We start from the raw sequence: 21,372 nt of genomic DNA on the forward strand, positions 1-21,372 counted from the left end.
TTCGTGTTTTCTGTCATTGTTTTCACCTGCCCTCATTAGTTTGCCTTTTGCTTCTGTTAATCACCTTGTTATCTTGTTTGAGTTCTGTTCGATCATTGGCCCCTTTTTCCCATGTTTATGTATTTATACCCTGTTTCTTTGTTCAGTCCTTGTCTATCGTTGTTTGATGTCAGCCTGGTGTGTGTTTCCTTCCCGAGTCCTCTGTTTGTTTACATCGTGTTTAGTTAGCAGTTTTTATGTTTTATTTCCCCATTGTGGGTTGTTCCTTTGTGATTACCTGTTTGTTAATTAAATAAAGTTTAAACTGCGTTTGGATCCACATCTCCTCATCTGCCTCGTTGCTCAAGTGTTACACACCCACACAAAGAGGCCACATTTGTCTCTCTCTCTCTCAAGCGAACTGGCGCCTCCGGCTTGTCTTTATCCCCCTCCCTCCTGATTAGCCCGATTGAGGGCTGGGCATGTGAGTCCTCACGGCCCGGCCCTCCTCCTCGTCACAGTCCCTTAGACTCAACAATCCTGGAATCCTACCATGCATAAATCACACAAGCATGACAAGGAATACAGCAAAATTGGTGTGAGGCCGAATCCAAAATTCTTAGGAAACAGCCCGCTAGGGTTCTGGCCAACAAGGTCAAATGTTCTAGCGATTTGTTTGTCATTTGTTGCAACATTGCTTTCAAGCTCACTAGAAAAGCCCAACTCTGATGTAAGCATTTTCCCCATCAATTGAGCAGCCTCCAGAAACAGATGTATCTGCCAAGACTCGACTCCCTAGAGATATGTGCATATTAACGTCAGAGCAATTCACAAGAACAACAATGTGATGACCAAAGAGTCTTCACTTTGATAGTCTTGCATGATGAGTCACAATAACGAACCAATAATTTTTGCTTGCAATTTGGAAGTGCAATCAAGCGCTATTGATTCACTCGAACAGAGCTTTGGTTGATCCTCCGGTTCTTGCCACATAGGCTTTGGTGGGGTCTGTCGTTTTCACTCAAGGGAGAACAGCTCTTTATGATGTTACTGAGACATGCTTGGATGAAAATGAGGGAAGCAGAGAAATCTGTTAGCCAGACAGTTGGTAGCATATGTTGTGTGGTTTGAGGCACTGAGACAATTGTGTTAAACATGAAGGATGCTTTCCTATTTTCAAGAGAAATGGATGCTAATGTTTTAAATCCAGGGTTTACATCCAGGGGTCCATAAACATACATATTATTTAACATATATGTTTTGTAAATGTTTAAGACACTAACGTATAACTTATTTCCATCTTTCTAACTAATGTTCCATTAAGCATTTATATTCATCTGTTCAACCAGCCATTTTCTATATCCACTTATACCACGTAGGTTGGCTTTGTCAACTGTTATTCTACAAACTTATTTTAGGGTTTATTCAAAATCCCTAAACTAAGTCCAAATTTCTAACACTACCTCTTCCTAGAGCTTTAAAGCTCCATCAACCAAACTCAGCTCAGACCTTTAGACTTTATTGGAATAGTGTGCCACATCTTTTTTAACTAATCACATTGATATATCTAATATATATAGATGCCTCATAAGGCTGGTTTGTATATGTCAACTGTGGTGCCATTTTGGGATGGTCAATAAAGAGAGCTGTTTGAATGCAAGTGAATGGAGAAGAAACAATCAAAAATCTGAATAAACCCATTGATTTACATTGATGTAATGTTCAAATAGGCCAACAGAATGCTTATTTCAAACTGTAACTGTCAAAAAATGTAGATGTAAACAACCCCACAAAAGGCCTTTGATCTGCTTTAAGATGCTCTCTCTCTATCTCTCTCTCTCTCTCTCTCTGTATATACTGTAAACTGTATATTTATTTATTATAAAAATTTTAGAACTACATTTAACTTTCAGAAAAGGTTTTGTAAAGCCAACATCAAAGTTTGTATTGACAAAATTTACCTATCTAATTTTAGTTGTTTTTCATACAAAGTTATTGTCAAGGGTTACTGAAAAAATGTTTTTCATACTTGGGTCCTTGGGTTGGTTGCGAGTCAGGTCCATGGAACTGTAAATGTTGAAAACCCCTGCTTTATAGTAAGACCCCGTGTACAAATTTGGATGTGTTTTCAAATATTGTGTAATTTCAATGGTAATAACACTTTTGTTTAGTGTCTATATTTGCGGACAGAAGCAATTTACAGAAATCTTCAAAACTAATTCAGAGGAAAAAGTAGCCTAATTAGGTCAACTCTGAAAAAATGGGTATTACTTTTTCCCATGTGATTTAGATTTTACACTAATATCATTAATTCCACCATTGCACTCAAACTAGTGGATCGATTCTAAAATCAGTGTAGCTTCTTAATCTGTAATGAACCTTTCATCTGTATAGTAGGCATACCATGCTTGTACGCTCAAAAGACGTTTATAACCAACACAAAACATGTTTGTTCATAAATGTGGTATATAAAAAGGCCCCAAAACACAGTATTTGGACAATTTCATCACATTTAAAAATGTCTAAATGTCATTATATTGGATAACAAAATACAATAGCAAGTGTCAGCTCCACTTAAATGCTACAAGAGTTTTTCTCAGAACCATCGTCACTTCTCTGACCCATTTTTGCTCAACAACTTTTAAACAACTGGTGTGGCAGTGATTTTTAGCAGACACATTAAGTCAGTTCCCTTCAAGTTCATGCAAAGTATGTGATTTCTGCGCCACTTTAGCGCAACTAAATAGATTTGCAAAAATTATAATTTTTTTCTAAAAAGCTTCAAACAATTCCCCATCTTCCATTGTTTGGCTAAGCAGTTAGTTTAGCTCCAAAATAACACTATTTGTTGAGCCGACGTTGGTATGTTTGGCTCAACATATTGCAATTCCATTTAGTGCCACTAGTGGCAAAACAATTACACACTTCACTTACTATGGAAATCTTACGTTCCATAAAGTCTTCAAAGTACTTTTGTCTTCATTTTGAACACTGTACTGTTTAATGATTTAAAACCTAACAAACTTCTTTTTGTGAAATGGTTTCCTTGAAAAGTTAGCTTAAATGCTATCTTTATTTAAATGTCTCTTGCTTTGATATTGTGCTGTCTAATGCAATGACATTTAGCAACATTTTTTATTACAATTTAAGTGTTTAAACACTGCATATGTGTTTGTACACAAGTGAATGCATAATAAGGGTCATAATATGTTCCATGCCATTAGCAAACCCTCAAACAGTTGTGTGTCATTATCTTCTCTGGTTTAGCTCATATTTAAGTTATCTCAATCTCCCTTTCTCTAATCTCTGTGTTGTTATCTCTTTATTGTGCAGTGAGTCTCTGTTGGTTTTCTCTCTCATTCTTCTCTATTTCTTTCTACATGTCCAGGATGAATCAAACTGATTGCATCTCTTTCTCTTTCATCATCACAGGGCTTTAAAGATATGAAAAGTGCATCCTTCCGCATCCCTCTGCATTTTCTTCTGTTTTGCTTGTACTCATTGTTCTTGTCTGTCCAGATAGTTTAGTTTGATGTGAATGTCTCGAACTAAAGCTGCACGTTTTCAATGCATACTATATAATTAAGCTGTTCAGTACTTGTGTTGGCTACACCACAGGAGAGAAAAGTCACAGATGAGATCTATTTAATATCTAAATTGTTTCTGCAAAACAGCAGTGAGAATTTCATAAATCTCAACAATATTTAACAAAAACAAAACTTTTCAATACACGTAGAAAAAGAATATATATATATTGGCAATAGGGAAGATCGTGAGAATTCCCGCTGGGCCGGTCAAAAATTGGGCCGGTTAGATCCACATGTTGATTGACAAACTTTCATCATATGTCACTTAACAATTCAGCATGCCACTATAGTCCGTAACATGCGGTATTTAAAGATCAGAATTGAGTTCCATATTATAGCGGACGCAGTCTGTATTTTAACAACTCACACCCAAACAAATGAAAGAGTAGCCATTGCTGATGTTGTGCCGATTCATCACAGCGTGGGAAAGAACACAGAAGATCTATAGAGAACAGATGGGCTACTAACAGATGAATGGATGAATGTGCTTCAGGTACAAGATCGTCACAAGTTTAATACTGACTACAGTCTCACACTCTCAATCAATTAATCTCTGAAATCCTCTTCTCTAGCAGTGCAGAATGATAATAGCAGAATTACGTTTTGTCACAAAATAACAGAATACTTAAATAAATGAATACAGCACGACACGGTACAAAAATAATGGGACTTCACAGCTCTCAAAAGATTAAACTAAACAAAGCAAACCGCAAAGAGTGCCTTTAATGTGGTATCATGCGATAAAACCCTTTTAAAGAGACCACATTACAAGTAAAAGAAAAGTAATATGTGTTATTTTTATTCTTTTATTTCACTCTTATCGCAGTAAAATGGCACATATTTAAATGGCATGTAATTTTTTTTTTTTAAAAAACAATCACTCAACCTTAATTTTTTCACTGGATCTGTTGCTATTTCAATTATCTAAAATACAAAGCACTGACAATTTAAAGTGTGAGCTTGTACATCTTGAAAGAATTATAAACATGTACAGTTCTATAGTGTTATTATGTGCCTAGATCGTCTTTAAAATAAACAGTTTACCCAAAAATGAAATTTCTCTCATCAATTACTCACTCTCATGCCACCCCAAATGTGTATGCCTTTCTTTCTTCAGCTGAACGCATATTAAGCTTTTTTGGAAGAATTTCTCAGTTCTGTTGGCCCTTTCAATGGAAGTGAATAGTCATCAGAACTCAGAAGGTTCAAAAATCACATAAATGCAGTATAAAAATAATCCATACACCACTACAATCCAGTGGTTTAATATGTGTCTTCAGAATAGATATGATAGGTGTGGGTGAGAAACTATTGAAAGTGTTTTTTTTTTACTATAAATTCTACTCCCTGTCCAGTAGGGGGCGATATACTTATGTAAATCACCAAAAACAGAAGAAGAACTCTAAAGAGAGAAGAGCACATATGAAAGTGAAAGTAGTTATATGTGGTATAATGACATGGAGAGCTTATATAATTTTCAAATAATTGCACATATTGCATATTTTTGTGATCACAGACAATATCATGACAATGTACAGACAATGTGGGTTAAATGGTGCTTTTAAGATTATTTCTTGTAGTTCTTCGAAATACAGGCGCATCAACTCAAACTTCCCTCAAATTTATCTCATGGGATTGAAGCATCACGCTTTGGTTTGTACATATAGGCCCTAGTTTAATTGTAGAATGGACCTATTCATTTTAAATGTCATAGATACAAGGTAGTGAGCTGTTTATTATGAGATTTAACTTCCCGTTTTTTTCTGGAATTGAAAAAGAATCAAATAAATGAGTCTGGAATCAACCTTTGGACTCAATTCCAAAACAATGAATCAGAGTCGATTCACAAATGTCTGAAATCGAACAGCCCTAGAGAAAGATCAGTGATGCTGCATCCCAATCCACACCCTATCAAGCCTAAATAGTACCAGAGATTAGAATTAGTGTGTCCCAAATCATAGTATGTTACATTTACATTTATGCATTTGGCAGACGCTTTTATCCAAAGCGACTTACAGTGCAATTATTACAGGGACAATCCCCCCGGAGCAACCTGGAGTTAAGTGCCTTGCTCAAGGACACAATGGGGTTAGAACCTGTGACCTTCTGATTAACAGCCCTGTGCTTTAGCCACTACACCACCACTCATGTTAAAATAAGTGTGGATCGGTGATTTCTTTTCTGGTTAATATTGCCATCAATCCTTTGAGCAACGGAGGGTGGAATTTTGAGACGGATTGCAGTTAAACAAACATGCCAGACGACGGCGCTGCATTCCAAGGACCTGCAACTTTAGGTGTGACCAGCTGTGAATATGTGTGCAACACGTCAATGAAATTGACCAGAATTTATAGCCTCTGCTGGTGACATCATTGGATGCTATAAATAGATGCATCACAGGTGCATCGTCAGGTATTTTGTCTGAAGAGATGTTCCCTGTCAAAAAGCTACGCTTTGATGCTGCACTGATTTAGCACTTGGGGAACGAGAATACCCACGCCACCGCACTGTGGATGTCCGGACCCCTTACGGTTGTGTAGTTGTGCTCACAAGAGCGTGAGAGGTCTCAGACATGAGCTTGTGATGTTGACTCAAGGACATAAGAGTCCAGAGTGGCATGAACATCCAAACTATAAAATCTTATGAATATGTGCAGACAGGACCAGCCTGCCGCATCACAAACATGCTGCAGAGGGACACCTCTTTCTAAGGCTTTAGAGGAGGCGCCCCTCCGGTAGAGTGAGCCCTGAAACCTACTGACAAAGCTTGACCGTGCACCTCGCAGGCCAGGGCAATAGCGTCCCTCACCCAATGCGACATAGTCTGCTTGGTGGCGGCCACCCCCTTGTTGCGGCCCCCATGGCAAACAAATAGTTGCCCTGACTTACGCCACTGGCTAGTGCGATGGACATAAGTCTAAAGTGCACGGACTGGACAAAATCCATGAAGTCTTTCCTGCTCTGGCATTGTATATGGCGGGGAGCAGAAAGCTTCGAGTGTGACCGGATGTACAGTCGAGAAAGGAACCTTAGGCAGGTAGTCAGGATGAGGGTGCAAAATTGCTTTAGCCATTATAGGGCAAAATCTAAGCAGGCTGGAAAGACAGACAGAGCCTGTAGATCCCCAATTCTTTTTAGAGAAGTAATTGCCATAAGAAAAAAACATCTTGAGAGTCAGAGGTTTATCAGCCGCTGACTCTAGAGGTTCAAATGGGGTCTCAACCAGACCCTCAAGGACTAATGCAAAGTCCCATGAAGGGATCCTGGTCCAAGCAGGAAGTCTCAGTCGCTTGGCTCCACGAACGAAGCGAGCGAGCAGAGGATGTCTCCCCAATGTAAACCCTGAGAGTGGCGGGGCATGTGCCTGCTGAAAGTCCAGAACTGAAGCAATCTGGCAGTTAACTGGATCTGCATTATGTGCACTGCACCAACTTTCAAAGACACCACATTTATTGGCGTAACTTCTAGTAGAGGGAGCCCTAGCACTTAGAATGGTGTCGATAACTTCAAGTGAAAACCCAGTGTCCCTCAGATGGTACCATTCAGGGGCCAAACATTAAGGTTCCAGAGCTGAGGCCAGGGATTAAATATTGTCCCCTGCATCTGAGACAGAAGGTCCCTCCTGTCCGGAATTGCCCAAGGTGAGCCGTCGAGGAGAGACATTATCTCTGAGAACATATCCTGTTCGGCCAACGTGGCACAAGAGGGAAGACCCTTGCTGGTGAACTCTGGCCAAGACTCCCAGGAGCAGAGAAAATGGAGGAAACGCATACAGGCGCATTCTGGGCCATGTATGTGCCATAGCATCTAGACCAAGGGGGGCTGGATGACTCAGAGAGAAGTAGAGGGGACATTGTGCTGTCTGTTGAAGAGGTCCACTTCCGCTCTGTAAAATCTCACCCAAATTTGTTCTACTACCTCGGGTGGAGTTTTCACTCCCACGTCGGTATTTTCTGTCTGGACAGTAAATCTTCTCCCACATTCAGGCATCCAGGGATATAAACTGCTCTGATTGACAGGAGATTTCCCTGGACACAAAGGAGAATCTGATGTGCAGGTCTGTTGAGCTGGCGTGAACATAGACCTCCTTGATGGTTTATGTAAGAGCAGTGTTGTCCACCCGCACCAGGACATGGCCAGAAATACCGCCATCAATTCGAGGCAGTTGATGTGCCAATCGAGCTGATGACCCTCCCATTCCCCTTGAGCTGAACGACCACTTAAGACCACACCCCAGCCCATCAGGGGGGTGTCTGTCTTTAGCAATTTGTGAGGGCAAGACGCACCTAGATTGGGACCAAAAGTGAGGAACCAGGGTCTGAACCACATAGAAAGGGTACGAAGCGCACGGCACGTAACCCTTATCTGCCTTAGGGGACTGGCCCTTTGAATGAAATCGTCCTGTCTTTGAGCCACAACTGAAACGGTCTCATGTGCAGAAGGTCCAAAGGGATCACCGAGGATGCAGGTGCCATGAGACCTAGTATTCGTACCTTGGCATAGCCTATCTTTGCTCAGTGTGTTCTGAATGGACACGATTCAAGCAGGAGACAATTGTGCCCGCATTATGATCGAAATCCATACAATGCTCAGATAGATAATTTCCTGAGTGGGAGAGAGAACGCTCTTTTTGATGTTGAGTCTCAGACCCAGAGAAACCAGATGAGCTAAGACGATACCCCTGTGCTGAACTGCCAGTTCTTGTGACTTTGCTAGTATCAGCCAGTCGTCTATGTAATTCAGAATGCGGATGTCCCGGAGTTGCAAAGGAGCCAGTGCTGCATCGCAATTCGTGAATGTGCAGGGTGATAGGGCTAGGCCGAATGGAAGAACCCGATATTGGAAAGCTTCGCCCCTTAAAGCGAACCTCATGAACTTCCTGTGTTGTGGCAGAATTTCTATATGAAAATATGCGTCCATGAGATCGATTGTGACCAACTAATCCTGATGTTGGATTTGAGACACGACCGTCTTGGCCCCCAGTCTCTACGAGGGGGAGCACGACTCGCCACGCTTTGTTTTTGAGGCTCCCATCTAGAAGGAGCGGGGCGGCGAGGAAGGAATTGCCCGAAGGCTTCCTTGTAACTCTTTGCCTCCTGGAATCTGGTGAAAACTACATTCATAGCGTCACCAAATAAGCCAGAAGGCAAAACCAGGGCATCAAGAAGGAAAACGTTATGCCCGACAGGTTGAGCCATAAGTGTCTCTCAGTGCTGACTAAAGCAGACATAGACCGGCCAAAGGCACGAGCCGTCTGCTTGGTCGCGTGGAGAGACAGATCCGTGGCTCGACAAAGCTCAGAGAAAGCCTCTTTGTTGACTGTGGAGCCCGCACTCAAGTCCTTCAACAGATCAACCTTTGTACGGTTGTAACACTGCCATAGTGTGCAGGGCAGCACCAGCCTGACCTGCTGCCTGATAAGCCTTCCCCACAAGTGTGGAGGTGGTCCTGCACGGCTTTGTGGGGAGAATGGGTCTCTTTAGTGATGATGCTGAGCCAGGCGAGAGATAATCCGCAAGTGTCTCTTCTACCGGCGGTATCACTGAATACCCTCGTGCCTCAGCACCCACGATAGTCGAATATGTCGATTCCGAGGGCATGAAGACACGGGAAGTATAAGGTTTTCCTCCATGAACGAGAGAGCTAGTCATGGAGGTCATCAAAGAAAGGAAGGGACTGATATAGCATTCCCGTCCTTTTTTTTGGCCACCAGACAGAAATTTGTCTTCTAGTTTGGAGGGTTTTGGAGTCTATTGTTCGTGTGGCCAGTCTAACTGTAGCCTGGCCACAGCCCGAGTAACCACCTCGAGTAATTCCTCAGCTGCTTTATTATTGTGCGTGGAATGTTCAGAGGTTCAGCGTCCCCCTTGTGAACCTAAGAGGCGAGAAGGATCAGCTGGATCTGGGGAGAGAGCGAGTGATAGGGACAGACCCGTCTCTCGCTCCTCAACCAGATCTATCCGAGAGCCCCACAATGAAAGAGTGGGTGCTGGCTCTTGGAAGTAAGCGAGACGAGTGCAAGGTATTTTGACTGTAAACAGATCGCAATGCTCGCACACACCCCGCCCCAACGCAAGAGCAGCATGCTCTTCCCCCAAACACACAAAACAAAACTGGTGTGTGTCCATTTCAGCCATAGAGTGTAAACATGGGAACACACACTGCTTGCTTTGTTTATCAGTCATTCTTTTTCTTCTTTTTTTTTTAAGAAAAGAGAAAGAGAAAGGTTTTTGCGCACTGCCTAAGAATTCTTACTCCTAACAGAGAAAAGTAGAAAGTTCTGACAGTCAAGAAGCACAATACACACAGAATGATCTGAAGATAAAAGATCTGACGATGCACCTGTGACTCATCTATTTATAGCCCTGCAACAGGTGCATCCAATGATGTCACCAACAAAGGCTATAAATTCTAGTCAATTTCATTGCACACATATTCACAGCTGTCACACCTAAAGTTGTTCCCAAAGCACTGAATCAGAACAGCATCAAAGTGTAGCTTTTTAACAGGGAACAAAATATTTTTATTGGTAGAATCCAGTGAGTCAAATGATTAGCTTGTGTTTACCTTGTAGGATCAGATGAGGAGACTGAACGCCTCATCCAATGGCGCATTGCCAACGACTCGCTTTTCACCAGCAAGATAAATGCTGCTTTTAAAGGATTTGAGCGAGTAGTGATCATGGCCAGCTTATGTTCCTCGGCATATTCCTTTTATATGTACTGTATTGACTGGTTTTGTAGCAGATATGTTCTAAATACATATTATAGATAATAATGGTACACTTTTTCTGTCGGGATGGGGTTTAACAGCTTCAGCTTCAGTAATGAACAAAATGCATTGAAAACGGGATGTTGGACATCCCCGACCGAAGTTTTGGCAGAGATGTGTCCCTCAAGCATCCCTCGACCCTGAAAATATGAGACAATAGGCACACAATATGGGACGTCCCAGCTAACATAACAGTTGGCAATCCAAAACATTTTATATATGTTGAATAGGGAAGTTGAGGGGAAAATAATTTTAAATCTATTTCAGCTGTTTTTATTGTTATTTTTTCAAAATGTGTACATACTTTAATTTAGTAATCCACTTAATAATAATTATAAAATAAAATTCTCTGATATTGCTGTTTTATCTGTAAATGTATTGATTTATTGCTCTTTTGTGTTTTTATGTGTTCATAAAAACCTCATCCATGAAAATAGTCTGCATGGAAATGGGATAACCTCAAACAGAAATATTAAGTAAGTGAATATGTTGATGCTTGTTGTTTTCTTTTATTGTTGTATTGTCATAGATGCTACTACACTGCCATAATACCTAAATAATATGCCTGTTAATATGATTTTAGTGTGATCGTTGGTGTGTAAAGTTATATTCAATTTTATAACTTAGTTGCCATGAATAATACATGTAAAACCTAAAATAATTATTGAAATAACTTTACAGCTCAAATAAAACACAAATTTTAAAATAAGAATTCAGGTGTTTTAAATCTTCCAAAAATTGGCCTCTGTTCTCTTCCTTTTTGTTTTGCTTTTGTTTTCCCACACCTGTAACAGGATCAGCAAATAGGTTGGGGAATCCACAGCAGCATCCTGGAAGTGGTATGGAGTTATGGATGCTGCATTAGGATCCAAGTCATCCATCACTTCACCACTGCTAATCCAATCTGGCAGCCAGGATGTTGCTGTTGATTCCTCTCCATCTGATGCTGGCCCATCTGATGTCATGCACAAGAGAAAGTGAGGGTCCAGTGAGAGTGATCTTTTACAGTACCTGGGGGAGTTGGAGGAAAGGGAGGCAAAAAGAGAGTTGGAGGCCCAGATGGAGGAGAAAAGCAAGAAAGTGTGATGAAAGAGAGAGAAGAAAAGAGGAAGAGAGAGGGGGAGAGAGAGAGAAAGAAACCAGGAGGAGAGAAGAAAGGTTCAGGGAGAGAATGGAGCAAAGATGAGGTAAAAGGAAATGATAGGAGGGGCAGCAGCATGAGAGGAGTGATTCTTCACTTTAATGAAGGTCCTCACAAAATCTTTGTTTAAGTAATTGTATTCAATTAAATTGAACTGAAATTGAATTAAAACACTGTTGTTTACTGTAGTGTACTGTTATCTCGGTTCGTAAAATATTTTTTAGTTAATTTCAATAGAAGATTTTATTGGTAAAAAAAACAACAGTTTTATCAGAATCCAATCCAAAAATCTTTTGTAATTTGAGTCGCATCAAACGACAAACAACCATAAAAAAAAAATAGAGAAAAGTGATTGTCCACTGGGGGAAACGTCAGTATTTTATGTAGTGTTAAAAATATTATTTAAAGTAATATATTATTTTATTTGTTAATGCAAATATCTAAAACCAAGCATTTGAATTGTAATGCTATTAATAAAGACAAGTAATAAAAAACAAATCTAACATTCATTTATTGTTATGTTTAATCTAGCGTGTGTTTTCAAAACTTTATTACAGGGGAAAGTTGAGATGGATGATGGGAACTCATGGTCGTTTTCCTGCTAAATATAGTTATGTTCCATGAGAGCAGAAACTACCGCTGACTGATGGTTCCTCGACATTACCATACACCACTTCACTGGGTTTGGCCATTTCGTCGTTGTTGACATCATCATCGGGAATCCACATCTGCTTCGATGATGTCACTGCTGGTAAAGCACATGTTGTGTAAAATTACACAGCGTGTCACAACAACAGGAATGAAGTTTGGGCTCACCTCAAATGCTTTGAAAAAGATGGACCTCCACCAAGTTTTTAACATGCCAAAGGCCTTCTCAATCACACACCTGGCCCTGGAATGGTGCCTGTTGTAGCGGGCCTCAACTGTGGATGCAACAAGCTCCCGATAGGGAGTCATGATGGTGATGGGGGATGTCAGGCACTCCATCTCCTTGGAAGCACTTGCCCTCATGTGGGTACATCTGCTTGCTGTAAATGGTGCTGTTCTTAAGGGCCCTTGCATCATGCACATAACCAGGGAAGCCCTGGTGGTCACACTCAGCCTGGAGTTGCACAGAGTAAAACAATTTTCTGTTGAAATTGCAGTCTGCATTGACTGCTGGGTGATTTATGCGGATGTTGCAGCCATCAACTGCTCCGACTGCCACACTGAGAGCCTGCCATCTTGGCAAACCCTGCGCCCACCTCCTCTAGCACCTCACCCTGAGGAAGCTGAACAATATTTTTACAGGAAGCCAAGGACAGATCTGCTGACCATGTGCACAACCCTTTGCACTGTTGACTTGAGAATGTCGAAGGCAGAGGAAACAACCCGACAGGATGCGTCATGGACCAACCAGTAGAGGAACATTACCATCTCTATGTCTTTTGACCATCCATGGTCAACCTCATGGGGAAGTGCAGGTCTCAGGATGGGGACTGTTGCATTCAGGTGGCAATATGATGTGGGGTTGCCAGGCTATAAAATAATAAAGAGATCCAGTACAGTGTCATGCAAGTGTCTGTGTTTTTTTTTTCTTTTTAAATACTTTTGTTTTGTCATTTCAAATCCTAGATTTACACAAAAAAGCAACTGTATTTTATAATTTATATAGAATTTTGTATTATATTACAAAATTATTTTACAAGTCAAAAGGTGAAAATGTCCTATTCAAGTAATTCTGTGTATAAATGTGTGTGTGTGTGTGTGTGTGTGTGTGTGTGTGTGTGTGTGTGTGTGTGTGTGTGTGTGTGTACACAGTATATGCATGTGTGCGTGTGTATGTGTAATTTAATGTGTATGTCTATTTTTCATACAAGTAAAAAAAAATTCCCTGTAATGTTGAATATTTAATACAAAGCGAATGCAACACATTTGAATAAGGATAGGGACATTTTAAAAAGAGTTAAGTTTGGTTTGTGTAATCTTAAAATTATAACACACATCATAATGTGTGCACATCAGGAGCACTCTCCGCACAAAAGACCTGCTTCTCTCATCAATGCGGTAGGATGCATTTTCAGGGAAGCGTAGATTAATTGAGAAAAAATACATCAAAGGGGAGGGTTAATGAAGTTTTACAATTATATAATTTCTATTTTGTACATTGTATATTGACGATTTAACGATGACCAGAAAAGCGCCTGCGTTCGCTTCTGCAACATGACACAATTTTATGATAGCATGCCCTTGCAAACTTTTTTGCTACATACTTAAAATTGTGTAATGCTCAATTACAAAAACAATACACACTTTTAGGACATAGTATAAGTAGACGAATTGGGACGCAACAGTGGAAAAAATCCTTTCGCTTGCAGTCAAACCAATACCTGCTTGGTCGAGTACAAGACATTTTTTAATACCTTTGGCAAAACCTGATCTGACTTTTGGGGAAAACAAAACTGCATTTAGTAAAAAAAAAAATAAAATAAAAAAAAACATTTCAGTTTCACACAATCTACAAATGCTGAACTCAAAATGCAATTTTGACAACTTGGAAACAAGTCTCAATACCTCCAGTCCACCTTAAGACGTTCATGGCCTGCAGTAGACCATCAAGGGCTGTAGATGGCAGTGCCAGACCGTCCAAAAGGGATTTTTCAGGGGACATCAGGATCAGAGGGGCGGGTCTTAGTTTAAGGTGGACTGGAGAAGTTACTGTGACCTGGCAGAGTGATGAAATTGTCATGAAATGTACTTTTTGAAGAGCAATTCAGCCGAGCATGTAGGTCAGAGTCCACTAGTGACTGTTTGCCTTCACTTGTTATTAAATTGGCAACCAAACAAAGTAGTTGAGCTCTACTTTGGGCACAAAACTGGCGATTACAAAAACTGTCAAGAACATGTCAATGTCCTATTTCTGAAAAGAAAAAAAAATACATAAAATTATATTTTGCTTAATTTTCTGAAGTGAGCTTATTTTAAGTCACTTATGATACTGTGCCACTGTTTTCATACACCCATTTCTGCCAAAAATTATTGGTGGGCATACTGTGTATGTGTATGCATGCATTACAGTAATGAAAATGTGCTGACTTTACAGGAAAATACACAATGCAGAAAAAATGTCTTGCTAGTCCTAAAACAGGTTTCATTTTCTTTATGCAAAATATAATTATAAATTTTTTTAATTATAATTAGTTTATTTTAATTTTGGCATGAAATGTGACCTGGACAAGTTTATGTGAGATTCACTCATTCATTAATAAAAGTTGATTAAAAAAAAAGTTTTCTTTTAGGGTTAGCATTTGGGTTAGAGGGTAGATTAGTATATAAAATCAACAGAAGTTTATGTCCACTTTAGATAGCTGCATGTTTATGTGCATTTGTGTCCCAGTTTAATGTGCAAATGTGTACCTGTTTATGTCTACATGAACTATTGCGTGTTTGTGTGTGTGTGTGTGTGTGTGTGTGTCTGTGTGTGTTGGAGTCAGGCTGTGACGCTGTGCAGCCCGTGCAGGGTGACACAGTAAAGTAGATTAGTTTCTCTTGGCGCCGCTCTCTCTGTGAGCGCAGACTTCACTGCCAACCGATTAATGGTAAATTAACAGCATTACACCACCACAAACATTCACTGACCACACAAAGAAAAAGTTTATTGCTATTGAGGTTGCTCTTTCATATCAAGGAGACATAATGGAGTTCATAATTTAGGTTTTTGTTTTATGAATAAACTAATAGAGAAAACAAAAATGGCAAAATAGTTACAAAAAGTCACATATTGTTGACATACAAAAAGTGTGTCTAGCTGTAAAATGAATGTGGACATCATAGCTTGGATCATTTGCTCTTGGAATAATTTAATGAAAAAAATTAGTTCATGTTGAGATCTCTGACTTTTGATTGCAGACTTTGATTTCTTGGGCAAATCTGAGCACAGTTTAAGACAATGGCTAGTTTAAGACTATCACATCATGCACCCGCATGATGTGATTACGATGCGAATATAATGCGATTAAGGCAATACTGCGATTAATTGTTGCTATGTAAACAGAATATTGAGATTGTGATATTGTGATTATGCTAATAATCAGAGAAATTATAATTGCAGTAAGATATGTGGAGTACTCCTATTTTAATTGCTTTATATTGCCATGTAAATGCTTAATCACATTTCTTCCACTCTGACCAAAGTGAGCTTGCACCAGTGCTGCAGATGGATGATGTTAAGCCCCATTCACACCGCGGGCGACATGCCGCTAGACAGTTCTGTGTCGCTGGTGGCCATTACTAATGCTATTGCTAACTGCCACTCTAACGTTATTGGTGGACTGCATAACTGGCCATAGTAGACTGAGACGGATGATGTAAGCTCCTCTGTCTTCACTTTCATTGTTAGTCGCTTGACGAATGTTGCTTTTCATTTGCATAAAGTTGAAGTTTTCTCAACTTGCTTGTCGCTCCCCATGGTGATCCCTGTCGCTATGCACCGGAAGTCGCTGTGCTCTCATTGAAAATTAATGGGACGAATAGTCGCTGTCTCACACGTGTTGCTGAAGGTGTGAACTGGGCTTTAGGCTCAAGCACTGGTTCAAAAGCATCATGAAAGCTGCACTTACTACTTGGCTTCATGCGAAATGGCAGTTTCCTACACTGTTTTCCAGCAGTGCTGCTCCCAACTGCAGAATCTACAGCCCCACGGAAAAAGGAAACATATTTTGTCAGTTTGCAGTCTAAATTTAATGTTGGTGAGATAAAAAACAAACTGTATACTGCTAAAAAATGGCAAGTACATCTTTCAAATTAATTTGTCCATGCTTTTAATTTACTTTCTAGAACACAACAACATCCAGCACGTGTATTCAAATAAGCGACTCTTATGAACCGATTCTTTTAGTGAAACAAGAGAGACAGCGCATCCAGTTTAGTTCGACAAACAAATGACTCTTATGATCCGATTCTTTTTATTGTATAAATTTGATAGGTGTGGGTAAGAAATATATATTCAATATATAAGTCAATTTTTATTGAAAATTATCCTCTCTGCTTAGTCAGTCTCCACTTCAACTTTCACATTCTTCTTCTTGTGTTTACGGTGATTCATATTCTTCATGCATACCGCCCCTACTGGGCAGCCATTCACTTCCATTGTATGGACCTAAAGAGCTGAAAAATTCCTCTAAAAATCGTATTGTATGTTCAGCTGAAGAAAGAAAGTCATAAATATCTGGGATAGCATGAGGGTGAGTAAATGATGAGAGAATTTTGGGGTGAACTGTTCCTTTAAATGAGGCAAATGGTCTGCACTTACAGTATATAGCGCCCTTTTAACCTTAGCGGTATTCAAAGCGCTTTACACTGCATCTCATTCACCCATTCACACACAAATGACGGCAGAGCTTCCATGCAAGCCACTAGCCTTCCATTGGGAGCACCATGGGGTTTAGTGTCTTGCCCTAGGACACTTCGGCATGTGGAGTCGTGTGGGCCGGGAATCAACAACCCTGCGATTAGTGGACAACCTGCTCTGCTACCTGAGCCACAGCCGCTCAGATAATTTTATTCATAATTAGTTTCAGAAAATAAACAAATGTAACTGGAAGGACAATTTACATCATTCGAATAATTTTGTTTAAAAAAAAAAAAAAAAGTAATGCATGGTTCATTAAGTAATATTGTTATAATTAATGATTAAATTCCATAATTGAAGCATTGAATTTACATTGTCAGACAGATGCGTTGCAATCCATAATCCATTCCATTGCAATCCATTGTTTTTTTTGTTTAGTTTTTTACACAATGGGTATTTATATGTATGTGTGTACTTGTTTGCAGTCTCCATTTAGAGAGCTGGTTCATGTGACATTTCACCCCTGATCAGCGAGAGTTCATGTCCGTGGAACCACGCTGTGTCTGAAGCCGGTCGTTAGGTACCGTTCTGTGTGATTTTAGTGGGTAATGTGGCAACAGTAGCTAGGGAGAAAAACAGTACCGCCCCTCTGCTGGACTGCCTTAACCCCTGATTCACAGGGTTAACACACACACCGTTTTACTTTCCAAAGGTATTTTCCAGTTTTAAACTGATTCAATTATTTGTGCATATCGCCACCTACTGGGCAGGGAGGAGAATTAATAGTAAAAAAAGAAGGGACTTTATATATTAAAAAGTTATATATATTTATCTGTTTCTCACCCACACCAGTCATATTGCTTCTGAAAATACTGGGAGTTGTATGAATTACTTTTATGCTGCTCTATGTGCTTTTGTAGCTTCAAAGTTCTGGTCACCATTCACTTGCATTGTATGGACCAACAGAGCTGAGATATTCTTCTAAGAACCTTCATTTGTGTTCTGCAGAAGAAAGAAAGTCATACACATCTGGGATGGCATGAGGGGGAGAAATTGAGAGCATTTAAATTTCTTGGTGAACAATCCCTTTAATTTGATGCATGGAAGAAAGAAGTCATATGGGGTTGGAAAATCATGGTGGTGAATGATTACAATATCCATTATTAACAATAATATTAACAGGGTATTTTAGTATTATTATCACTACTTAAGTATTCTTTTTATTGGATACTTTCTTACTCTTACTCAGGTAATTTTTAATACGATTACTTTTACTTCTACTTGAGTAATTTGTTTTTTAAATAATTGTACTTTTACTTGAGTAAAGTTTTGTCTACTCTACCCACCTCTGCCAACATGGTATTTTAATGAATACCATATGATATACCATATTTACATGGTACTCCAAGTCCTAAACAATAGTAATACCATGGTAAATGTCAAAGACATGGTATCATGAGACAAGGCCAAGCAGTGCAGGATGAGTTACACACTGAAGTTTTTGTCACTGTGGTCAGAAATCATACTCTTTGCTGGAGCTCTGATGATCTGCTGATATTTTTTTTTTAAATCACACGTCCTGTTAAATAGAAAAAGTATTTAGGGACAAAAATTTGTATAAGAGAAAATACATTCAGGAAGTTTGACGCTCATGAATATAGGAAGAGTTGTGGGTCAGTGAATCAAAATGAGCTCTAGATCAGTCAGGCTTCCATGATATGTTTTCATGCTAAAATCACCATCAGGATGCAAGTTATTTTCGTATCATCTTCCGCTGAAGAAATTAGAGGTTACAAAGTATTCTGTATTAATCCAAAATACAAGAGTCCACCCTCAAGTCAAGATATTCTTCTCTCTAGATATGATTCTGGCATTTATCTCTAATTAATTGTCCACCAGTCAACACTTAGTCAAGTAACTGCACAGCTCTCCTCAAGAAGACTCATGATTTGGGGTCTCATTCATGTCTGGAGCACAAACGCTGCAGGATGACATACACACTGAACATTTAATACGTAGTGTTAGAAGTTTGATTAAATGACAGTATTGTTGATCTTCTTTATCCATCCAGCATTGTCTTCCACCCCTATTGTCAGAAATATCTCAATGTTCAAGCACTGTGACAGATAGAGAAGGAAAAGTCAAGCAATTCATTGTTTTCACCTCAGTGTTCCCCTCACTGTGATTTGCTGATGTGAATCTCAGTCACTGAAGCATTTCCTCTTGTGTAAGCCGAGAGATGATGGCCTGTCATAGCGCCAGTTGATAATAATGGATGGTTTGCAGTCATGGGTCGATCTGACGCCAACGGGCCCTTGATAGGAACTGCTGACTCTGTGTGGTCCTCCTTGTCTTCTTCAGTCTGAATAAAGGCATTGTCTTGGCTGAGAAAGATAGTACGAGAAATATGTTAATGGCCTTAATCATGTTTGGGAATTTATAAGCAAATCATTAGTGATGGCTGTTATATTCAGTCTCTTATAAGGTATATTCTGCTGTCAGGTATGGGTGGTGATGAATGATACAAGTGTAACCATGGTATTCTGTTGAGGACATGGGCCAAATTTGTGATTTCTACAATTTATGGTTTCTGATGCCCAGACACTTCAGAAATAGAATAAGATAATCAATACAAATATGGTAGGGTTTCAACATCTTTGGTGTTTGGACTCCTGATTATGCATTGAAGCACAATGCTTCTGTAGATGTACATTTCTTAAATCCAAAAACTAGATATAGGTATTGAACCAACTGAAGCACACCTCAATTATTCTTCATAATTATCAAAAATTTAAATGTTTTATTATTACAAAAAACATATTGTTTGTATGTGAATAAACAAAGGTGCATTTCTAGTTTCAAAATGATTTTCACTTCAGACCTTTGTTTTCTTGGACAAGAAAAACTAGCTTCAAACCATGTGACCCACATTTGTTTTTCGAGCATTGATTCAACAATTTACTCATGGAGCCAGATTGAGAGCCTCATATTCCTGGGACTTAACTATGTAGGGCCTTAAAAATGAATATACAAAAAGAAAAGGTTGTTCTGAAATAGAATCTAAAAGTATTTTAAAATATATTTAATAGGTCTTGAGTTACATTTTTGAACTCGCATCATTGGCATGCAATGCAGCTAGGGGTGCTGAAGTCAACTGATTTTAGTAATGGGCCTACCTATCTCTGTGTAAAACTATGATGCTGCCACCTTTATATTTTCTTTCCACAAAATAATGGATTCCTCAGTAAACATTTATCCATGGCATTTAATATTCTGGCTTTCATCATCATCATTTGTTTATCTTTCACTGGTAAAAATATATTCATATACGTTTTATATATATATATATATATATATATATATATATATATATATATATATATATATATATATATATAAACCAGATTTTTATCTGTGGACCTCTGGATGAGTTCATAGGGAATGAGCTAGTTACGTCCTTTTTTGTGTTTCGTGGAAAATGAATAGCATACACATTTGGAATGACACGATTGTGATAAATTATGACAGAATTTAAATTTTTTAACTATTCCTTTAAGGGGTGAACATAAATATCCCGCAAATACTGTGCAACAATTGAGGCACTGTGAATGTGTCTTCAGGCATATGACGTTCTCTGAGAATGCAGGCAGGTTGCTACTTGCTCCCGAGTGCTTGACAGCTTCCCCTTATTCTACCTCAAATAAGTCTCACACAAAAGCAAACATTAGCTGGGAATGCTAGCAGAGGGTAAAGACAGAAGATAAGGAATTCTTATGAATGTAAAAGCATCTACAGAGGAACTTTAAAAGCACGGGAGAGCAGCGATCATCCATTCATCCATCATCTCAGAGCGTTAAGTGCAAGATAATTACTGTTCCTCTGACTTCCCCAATCATGCAGCTGTCGTCATTAGCTCAAGAGTATATTTATTAGTGGCTGTAATGCAGTTTACTGTGCAACAATAAACATAAATGTGATACAGTGCCTATCACTTATCTCAGACAGTAAACAGTAATAAATGTTCAGTAATACTCTCACAACACTTGCTAAATAATTTTCTAATAATCAATTGAGGTTGAGGAGTATGCAATGCTTCACATACTTCTCAGAATTTGAAACTTTCACCTGTGCAGGCAATGCATCTGATATTATTACTGAGTCCCATAAAGAAGGAATCTGCTTGAGAACTGGAAAAACACCAAAATGAACTTTTTGGAAAGTTATCCCACTTCAGATTTTACTTCTTGATACATTTCAATATATTATGACATTTATTTAAACCATACAGTAGCCAATTCACCAATCCAAGTTTAACTTTATCAGTAATCAGACTAATAAACTCACAATGCAAGACTGCTAGACATGGGAAAATTGGACTGTACAACTACAGTTGGGCTAATGCTGCATTCGCATTGTGTCTGAATTACCCTTAATAATGAGATTTGGTTCTAAGGCAATGTTCATAATGTCAAAACTAATCCATATGTGGCTTTGTTGGTAGTGACAGCAGAATACTTAATCTCTACATTAATTGAACTATTTATCCATCCATCCATCCATCCATCG

Source organism: Xyrauchen texanus, chromosome 11, assembly GCF_025860055.1.
Source record: "Xyrauchen texanus isolate HMW12.3.18 chromosome 11, RBS_HiC_50CHRs, whole genome shotgun sequence".
NCBI classification, from domain to species: domain Eukaryota; kingdom Metazoa; phylum Chordata; class Actinopteri; order Cypriniformes; family Catostomidae; genus Xyrauchen; species Xyrauchen texanus.